General features: G+C 44.0%; 1 pseudogene; it reads left to right on the top strand.

Moving 5' to 3' along the window:
- Window positions 1-3,818: 3,818 nt before the first annotated feature.
- LOC140523476 (glucose-6-phosphate isomerase pseudogene) lies at window positions 3,819-5,575 on the top strand (annotated as a pseudogene).
- The last annotated feature ends 3,538 nt before the right edge of the window (window positions 5,576-9,113 follow it).

Genomic DNA, 9,113 nt, shown 5'->3' with positions numbered 1-9,113 from the left:
ATAGGTTCCTGCCCAAACTTCACTCAATGGCTGTTTTCTGGACCCTCCCAACTTAAGAATGATTATCAATAGTAACTATTTCTCTTTCCCTTCCAGCTTGATTTACTTATATATTTGTTTTCTTTTGCTCATTAAAAGGGCCATCTCCTGCTCACTTCTTAAAGAGGCCTATTCATTGAATGGGCATCACCTCATTCCAAGTGAGTTCCTGAAAAGACCTTAGCCAAAAAAGGCCAAGGTCTCCCATTGCATCCTGGGCCATCTCCAGTCATTCTGATGAATATCTGGCCACTGGATCCATATGGGTCATGAGGAGAAAGTGAGGCTGGTGACCTTGCAAAACAAAGTCAAGTGCAAGTCATGTCATCATTTCTATGATGTCATGATCTTCAAAAACGAAGGACGAACGCAGAAAATCACAAGGCACAGCATGAAGGAGCCAGAATCCACCTGGAAAGCTAATGCTGATTCCCAGAATGTGTATCCCAATACCACCCAATGGGGAAAAGCAGAAAGCGCTCTCTTGTACATGTTGTCCTTTGTCCCTGCTGGGTGCAGGATTGTCAGAATCCCAGGAGTCAATCCAGTCATCTTACAGATAAGGAAACTGAGGTGCAGAGAGGTGAAACCACTTGCCCAGGGTCCCATAGGAAGGAAGCATCAGAGATAGGATTTGAATCCAGATCCTTTGACTCTAAAGTCAATGTTCTTTGGTCTCACTCTGCATGGTGCTGAGGCCAACGACACCATGTTCTACTATCGTCTTTTGCTAGAGTAGAAACCTCCCAGTATTGTTGGTGTTGGATCAGAGCTCTATTGGACTTTTATTTACAAAAACTTCTGCATACCAGCTTTGTCTACTAAGGTGGCAAAGATCTTTTCATGGATATTTTATGAAACATAAAGTATTAAAGCTGGAAGGGAAATTGAGATCATCTCTTGCAGTTGCTTCATTGGAGCTCCTCCTCATCACCACCATATTTATCCACTGCTCTAACATTTGTAACTGAGACCAAGTTTTGTGGGAGCCAGGTTTTTTTAAAAAAAACTTTTGGGAGCCAGCTTTAATGCCTGAAAAGGTTATTGTTAAATCCTCGATGTGAGCATTTATACCTCAGAAATTGGCAGATACTAGACTTGATTTATTGTTCTAGGCTTAAGAAAGTGATGGAAAAAATATTAACAATGAAGATTAATCTTAAAAGTGTGTCATGTGTGCTTTTCTTTTTCTGGAGAGCCTATTGTTAAACATTTACCAGCATCCCCCTAGGTAAATGGCAGAACTGGCCCTAGGAATCAGGTCTTCTTGCTGCAGTCATACTATGCCATTCTGCCTCTGATATTTGTGACAGAGTCACCTGCAATAAACATGGTCCCATCCTTGGTGTGGGGAGCTCCTGTTAAGGAAACAGAGAATCAGACCCAGCACTTTTCCAGCAATTTAGAGAGTTGCCTGGGGCAATGAGAAGTTGAAAGACTTGCCCAAGGTCACACTTATAAAATGTACCAGGTATTCCTGAATCCTCAGACTAATCTTTTTCCCCTTTCCTTTGCTGCCTTTCAACCCCACCATTATTTTTACATGTATTTTTATTCCTGTCCTTTGTTTTCACTTCTCCTACATTTCCCAAAATATGATTCCCAGAGATCCTTCAGTGAGATCCCAGGGATCTGCCCCTTAAAATGAACAAGACCAAAAAGAAAAAGATTCAGCAAAATTAACATATTAGGAAAAAAATGGACATCATGTGTTCTGTACTCACAGCTCCTCATCTCTGCCCCTTGGGTGGGTTATCTTTTCATATCTCTCCTTAAATCCTCATTATTTTTTATGGATCTTTCATGTCTTTTGGCTCCAGCCCCACCTAGAAACCTGGGAAACACATCCTACTGGACAGCACAGTGCTTCCCCACTTAGAGATTAAAAAACAAAACCCAACCCTTTTTCTTATTATGGGTGGATTTTAGCTGTTATCATTTGATATCTGTTTAAAGTATTCTTAATATTATAAAACTGCAGCCATAGCATTCTGAAAAAGTCCCTCTCTAGGGGAGGGATGAATCATCAAAAAGAAGCGGGTGAGTTTGATAACCTCACTTGGGAAAGAGCTCAGGGCCAATCAATCATCTCAGCACCTCAGCTTCAGCGAATGAGCTCCCTTGAATGCCCCACCCCTATCCCTTCAAAGGAAGCCCTGCAAGGGGCAAAGGTTTGGAAACAGAAGGGAATAGTTCCTCCTCAGAGATGGGAACAGGGTCAGGCTGAAAATCTACAGGGTTCTTCCACTGAGGACATAAGACTTTCAGAGGGATTCTCCACAGTTCCCATCTGGATCACACTTTAAGGTTTACAAAGTTGCCTGCTTCATAGTAAGGAGTACAAATCGCATAGTCCCATTTTATAGATGAGAAAATTGAGGCTCTTTGAGGGAAAATGACTTGCCCATGCTCACAGGTAGTAAGCATTAGAGGTCTAATTGGAACTTGAGACTCTGGAGTCAACATTCTTTCCACTGATTCATATCATCTCTTAACTAAAGATTAAAAATTTGATCAGGAAAAGAAATATTCCTTAATTTTATGCTTTCAAAAGGAGAAAAAGTAGTCCTCATCTCAGTGGCAGACACCACCATCCTTCCAGTCACCCAGGTTCACCTCCTCAGAGTCATCCTCCCCCCAGATCCAATCATTTTCCAATCATATTAGTTCTTCAGCATTGCCTGCGTCCATCCAATCCCTTCACTCTATTTTGGGTCCTCATCACATCTCTTATTGTCATAATTCCCAATTGGTTTCTTTGCCTCCATTCTCCCAAATTGCCCTCCTGTGAGTCAACTAGCTATAAAACACTTACTATGTACCAACCAGTGTGCTAAGTGGTGGCAGCACAAAGAAAGACAGAAGATAGTCTCTGCTGTCGAAGAGCTCACAGTGATTGGGGAGACAATGTGCAAACTACTCGGTCCAAACAAGCTGCAGAAAGGATTAGTTAGGGGTAATCCTAGCAGGAAGGAACAAAGAGTAAGGAGGACTGGGAAAGGTTTCTTTCAGAAGGTGAGACTTCAGCTCCCCAGGGAAGCCAGGAGGCTGAGATGAAGAGGAAGAGAACTCTAGATATAGGAGATAAACAGTGGGTGAGGACCTTTGGAGTTAAGAAGCGGGGTGGCATTATTCCTAAAGCATGAGTTGAAACACTTTGGATCTTGAGGCTCAATAGCCCCAGGATAAGAACTCAAAGTCTTCTATTTGTCATTTGAAGACCTGAATCCAAATACTCTTTCCAGGTGGATTTCACATGGCTTTCCTTTGCACAGTCTACATTCTAGCTGACATGGCTTCCTTGCTCTTCCCCCCACATGATATTTCCTATCCCATCTCTATGCTATTGCTCATGGTGTTTTCCATGTCTAGAAACTGCTCCCTCCTCCCTTTACTTAACTCCTTTCAAAGGAGAACTCTGGTTCCACCTCCTTCTGTCCATGAAACTCTTCCAAATGCCCCCAAGGTTAATGTTTCCTCCGAGCCCTCCTCCATCACTTTGTTTGTCTTTTGAATTCCTTTGTGCACATACATATTGTTTCTCCTTTGTAGAATGTAAGGTTCTTGAGGGCAGGCACTGTCTATTCCCTCTTGGTGACCCTGGTGCCTGGATTGAATAGGTACTTGTTGAATCAGAAAGAACCCATGCTTCTTTTTCTGGACTTTTCAAACAACTACAACAGCCAACTTTAACTTTATTTGAAAATAATACAGATTTGGCACAGTACCAAGTGTTTTAGTTTCACGTCATGTCTTTCTGAGCAGTCAGTGTGCCTGTCATGGCCACGCTCAGCCAGGACCCGAACTTCCAGAAGCTAGTCCAGTGGCACCGCCAGCATGTGGCTGAGCTCAACCTCCTGTGCCTTTTTGAGGCTGACCAGGACCACTTCAGCCTGAATCTTGATACCAAAAATGGGCACATTCTTATGGATTCCAAGAATCTCATTACAGAAAATGTGATGAAGATGCTTATTGAGCCGGCTAAGTCTTGAGGGGTGGAAGATGCTCAGGAACAAATGTTCAAGGGGACGAAGATCAATTTTACTGAGGATTGGGCTGTGCTCCACATGGCACTGAGGAACCGCTCCAACACCCCCATGCTAGTGGATGGCAAGGATGTGGTACCAGAGGTGAACAAAGTGCTGGAGAAAATGAAGGCATTCTGCCAGTGTGTCGGTGAGGAGACTGGAAGGGCCACACGGGAAAGGTGGCTACAGATGTGATCAGCATTTGCACTGGAGGTTCTGACTTGGGTCCTCTGATGGTGACAGAAGCCCTGAAGCCGTACTCCAAAGGAGATCCTCGTATCTGGTTTGTCTCCAATATTGATGGTACATGTATTGCAAAGACCCTTGCTGAACTCAACCCAGAAACCTCCCTCTTCATCATTGCCTCAAAGACATTTACCACCCAGGAGACCATCACCTTCATCTGTGGCAAAGCACTTTGTGGCCTTGTCTACCAATGTACCAAAAGTTCAAGATTTTGAAATCGACACTCAAAATATGTTTGAATTCTGGGATTGGGTTGGTGGACGTTATTCGTTGTGGTCTCTCCATTGCACTGCATGTTGGTTTTGATAACTTTGAGCAGCTGTTGTCGGGGGCTCCCTGGATGGACAATCACTTCCTCACCACTCCACTGGAGAAGAATGCCCCTGTGCTGCTTGCCATGCTAGGCATCTGGTTTTGGATGTGAGACTCAGGCCCTGCTGCCATATGACCAGTACATACACTGCTTTGCTGCCTACTTCCAGCAGGGTGACATGGAGTCTAATGGGAAGTACATCACCAAGTCAGGAGCCTAGGTTGACTACAGTACAGGCCCCATTGTGTGGGGAGAGCCAGAGACCAATGGATAACATTCTTTCTATCAGCTTGTTCACTAAGGTATCTGGATGATCCCTTGTGATTTTCTCATCCCTGTTTAGACACAGAATCGAATTCAGAATGGCCTTCATCACAAGATTCTTCTAGCCAACTTCTTGGTTCAGACTGAGGCCTTGATGAAAGGAAAGACAGCAGAGGAGGCATGCAAAGAGCTGGAGGCTGCAGGCAAGAATGGTGATGCCCTGAAGAAGTGTTGCCTCATAAGGTCTTTGAGGGAAATCATCCTACTAATTCCGTTGTCTTCACAAAGCTCACTCCTTTCATTCTTGGAGCCTTGGTTGCCATGTATGAGCACAAGATCTTCATTCAAGGTGTTGTCTGGGATGTCAACAGTTACTATCAGTGGGGAGTGGAACTGGGAAAGCAATTGGCCAAGAAAAACTGAGCCTGAGTTGGACTCTGATAAACCTGTGACTTCTCATGATGCCTCTACCAATGGGCTGATCAGCTTTATCAAGCAGCACCAGGCCTAAGTCATGAAGCAGATGCCTGTTCCTACTGTGACCCAGTCTATTGCATTGTGATCGATCTGTGTTGTAGTGACCACTTGGTTCTTTCCCACCCTGTCACAAAGAGATCCACTTGTCATCCCTTAAGGCAGGCTCCTTCCTCCTTGTCAGGAAAACAAGTCCCACCCCATGAGGCCAGTTCAGTTGGGTGAGTTTTATTTTTTTGGTCCTAAATGTCACTTGTAAGCTCACACTATCCTTCCTTTGCACTGATATAAGTGCTCAGCCTTCCCACAATTTTCAGGGTTGATCTGAAAAAATACAGATAGCTGGCAAGAAAAAAAAACTAAAATAATAAGGCACTCTCCCCAATACTGCTATCATCCTAGTTTAATGGCAATAAAAGAATTAAACTAACTCCATTCAGGACATGCTGTACATTAAGATTAAGAAAAATCCTGCACCTTAAGGCTGGCCAGGCACTCCATATATATTGTGTCACTTGATCCTCCCAGCACCCCTGGGAGGGAGGTGCTACTATTATCCCCATTTTACACATGAGGAAACTAAGGCAAACAGAGGATAAGTGACTTGACCAGGGTCACACAGCTAGTGAATTTATGAGGCACATTTCGAATTCAGGTCTTCTTGGCTTCAACTCCAGCTCCACTGTGCTACCTGAAGGCAGGAACAACAACAAAAAAAGCATGATATATCCAGGAGCCATTAGAGTTTATGGAGGGGTGGGGTGGGGAGAAGGGTGACATAATCAGATCTCTACTTGGGGAAAATCACTTTAGCTGCTGAATGGAGGATGGATCAGAGAGGAGAGGGATTTGATGCAGGCAGACCCATCAGTAACTATTGCAGTAATCCAAGCACGAGGTGATGAGGGTTTGCACAAGGGTAGGGGCAGCATCTGAGGAGGGAAGAGCATGTGTTCAAGAGATGTTGCAAAGGTGAAACCAAAAGACCTTAGCAATAGATTGGGCATGGGGTGGTGGTGGTGGTGGTGTCAGTGTGTGACAAGCTAGTGAGGAGTCCAGGATGACTTTTAGGTTTTGAGCCTGAGGGAATGGGAGGATGGCATTGCCCTCTACAGCAATAGGGAAGGTAGGGGCAGGGGAAGGTTTAGGGGGAAAGACAATGAGTTCTGTTTTGGAAACGATGAGTTTAGATGTTCTCTGGACATCCAGTGTCGGATGTCTGAAAGACAGTTGGAGATATGAGATTGGAGGTCAGTTGAAAGGTAGATTTGAGAATCTACATAATAGATTTGCAGCTGGAAAGGAATTTAGAGGTCATCTTATCCAACCCCCCCATTTTACAGAAGAGGAAACTGAGACCCAGAAGTGAATGGCTTGCCCAAGATCTCAGAGGTAGTTAATAGCAGAGGCAGGATTCCAAAGTGGAATCAATAATCAATTGTTCTCCATTCGCCTTGACTAACTGGTACCTGTCCTTGGGTTATTTGAGGGGACAAAAGGGAGAAGGGTTTTTGGGGCTAAATAAGAAAATGCCATCCTTATCTAGAGTTGAAATGTTAAAGAGAAAAACACAGAGTGACTCCATTACAGCTGTGTTGTAAGTCACGTCAAGCTAACCCAAGCCAAGTCATGTTTTGACTGCATTCCAATTAAGGTAAAATCACTATGTGCTGCAAACTCATTGGTATCTACTATATCTCTCTCTTTTGTTTTGTTTTACTTTTCATTTAGTTACATATTAAATCTCTTTTCAGAGGTCCTTCAGACCTTGTTCTGGTCACCTAAGGGAAGTGACTAGGTCTCCATGAGCAGCCCAAGAAAGCCAGGGGGATCAGATCTTCTTCTAGAAATCAGGTGTCTGAAGTAGGACCAAGGACATGATCCAGTTGTTTGGAGTCTGACCAAGAAGTCTTTAAACTTAAAAAAAGGAGGGGAATGAGGTGGGAAAAACTGCCAACAAAAATCTGCTAAGCTGTTACCATGGAGAGAAGCAAGTACAATGTAGAAAAAAACAGCAGCAGACAAGAAGGGACTGGGCCTATTTAGCCTGGAGAAGAGAAGGTTTATGGGTACTCTGGGAGCTGTCCTCAAATATTTGAAGAGTTGTCATGGAACAAAGTGATTAGACTGGTTCCAATTGACCTCAAAACTGGGAGCAATGGGTGGAAGTGGTTGGAAGGGCGTGTTTTAGCTTGATGAAAGGAAATTCTTTGCAACAATTTATTAAAACAATCCCAAAGCAAAATAGGCTGCCTCAGGAGGTAGTGTCTTCCAGTAAATGGTGGATAGATAGCAACGTGTTTGGGCTGTTGTCAAGCAAATTCTCATTCAGGTAGAGGTTGGGCCTCAACGGCTGTCAATGAGACATGTTTGCCCTCATCCGTTCAACAGACTGTCTGCTGAACACATACTATATGCTGGGACCTGTCCTAGGTACTGGTGGGGATGCAATGATGAGTCCTAGTGTGCTAGCTGTAGACCTGGAAGGCACTTCAGAGGCTATCTAATATGTATGACTGCTGCAGAGGAAGTAAGCAGAATGGTTTCTAGGATGACCACAAGAATGTAAAGGAAAACAGTACTGAATGACCTCACAATGGCAGCTAAGCAAGATTTCAGAGGACTGAAGGGGAAGCATGCTTCCTGCCTGTCAGAAAGGTGAATGGCCAGAGAGCTAATAAGTGTTGAAGGTGGGATCTGAAGCCAGGGTTTCCTGACCCCACTATGCTGCCTGCATAGTTAAGGCATTATGCAACATATCCAAAACGGGAGTTTTGTTTTGTTTTGTTTTTTTCTGTAAAAGGGGGCATGGAAAACTGACAAGAGGTTACAGAGTCTTGAGAGTCACAGAGGTTGCAAGACCCTTGCTGGGATAGTTGGGGGCAGGACCCAGCATCTGGATCAAAGGGAAGTGGTAGGTCCTGCCTCCTTGGAAATCTTCAGAGGCTAGATAACCGCTTCTCTGATATGTGACAGTGGGAGGCATGGATCAGATTAGTCATTTGATGAGCCTGGAATTCTCTTCCCATTCTGGAATTCTGTGATTCTTCCATGGAGGCTTTGGGGAGATGATTGAGCTATGTAATACAAAGTGTTCAGTTGCTCAGGACTGCCTATATTTGACTTCCTTGTCTAGTAGGGACTTGCTTGCCTGAATCTCTCTGCTCTAAGCATGGATTTTCCACTGTCACAGTGGAATAGAAAGTTGGACTTGGAATCAAGATCTGAGTTCAAATTGTGTCTCAAATATTTAGTAGCTGTGTGACCCTGGGAAAGTCACTTACCCTCAGTTTCTCAATTGTCTCATTTATAAAACATGAGGGTTAGACTCGGTGGTCTCTAAGAATCCTTCTAGCTTTAAGCTATGATTTTATCATTTTCCAGACCCATTGATAACACCTTGGTCTGGCTTTTCATTTTACACATGCTTCCCAACTCAGCCTCACTTTCCTTTGCTCCAGGCAGGAATTTCCTCTTCCCTGCTCACAATTTTGACTAATTAGGTTTGCCTTGAGAAGAGCTCAGCACTCTGATGGAGTTTTGATATTCCTTGTGGTTAACTCCACAATCCTCTTGTTCATGAACATCCCTGGCCCCTTCAGTTTGTGCTTCAGCTCAAGCTCAGTAAATCACTTTTGAAAAAGCCCCTTCCTTCCACCTCCCTCCACGCGATCCCTCCTTCTTTGTTTTTGTTCAAACAAACAATGGATTTGGTAACAAAGGAGAAAATGAGATGCAGGTGAAAGTTT

Source organism: Notamacropus eugenii, chromosome 2 (genome assembly GCF_028372415.1).
Source record: "Notamacropus eugenii isolate mMacEug1 chromosome 2, mMacEug1.pri_v2, whole genome shotgun sequence".
Classification (NCBI taxonomy): Eukaryota; Metazoa; Chordata; class Mammalia; order Diprotodontia; family Macropodidae; genus Notamacropus; species Notamacropus eugenii.
The sequence above is the reverse complement of the archived record's forward strand: the minus strand, read 5'-3'. Positions and strand labels throughout refer to the sequence as shown.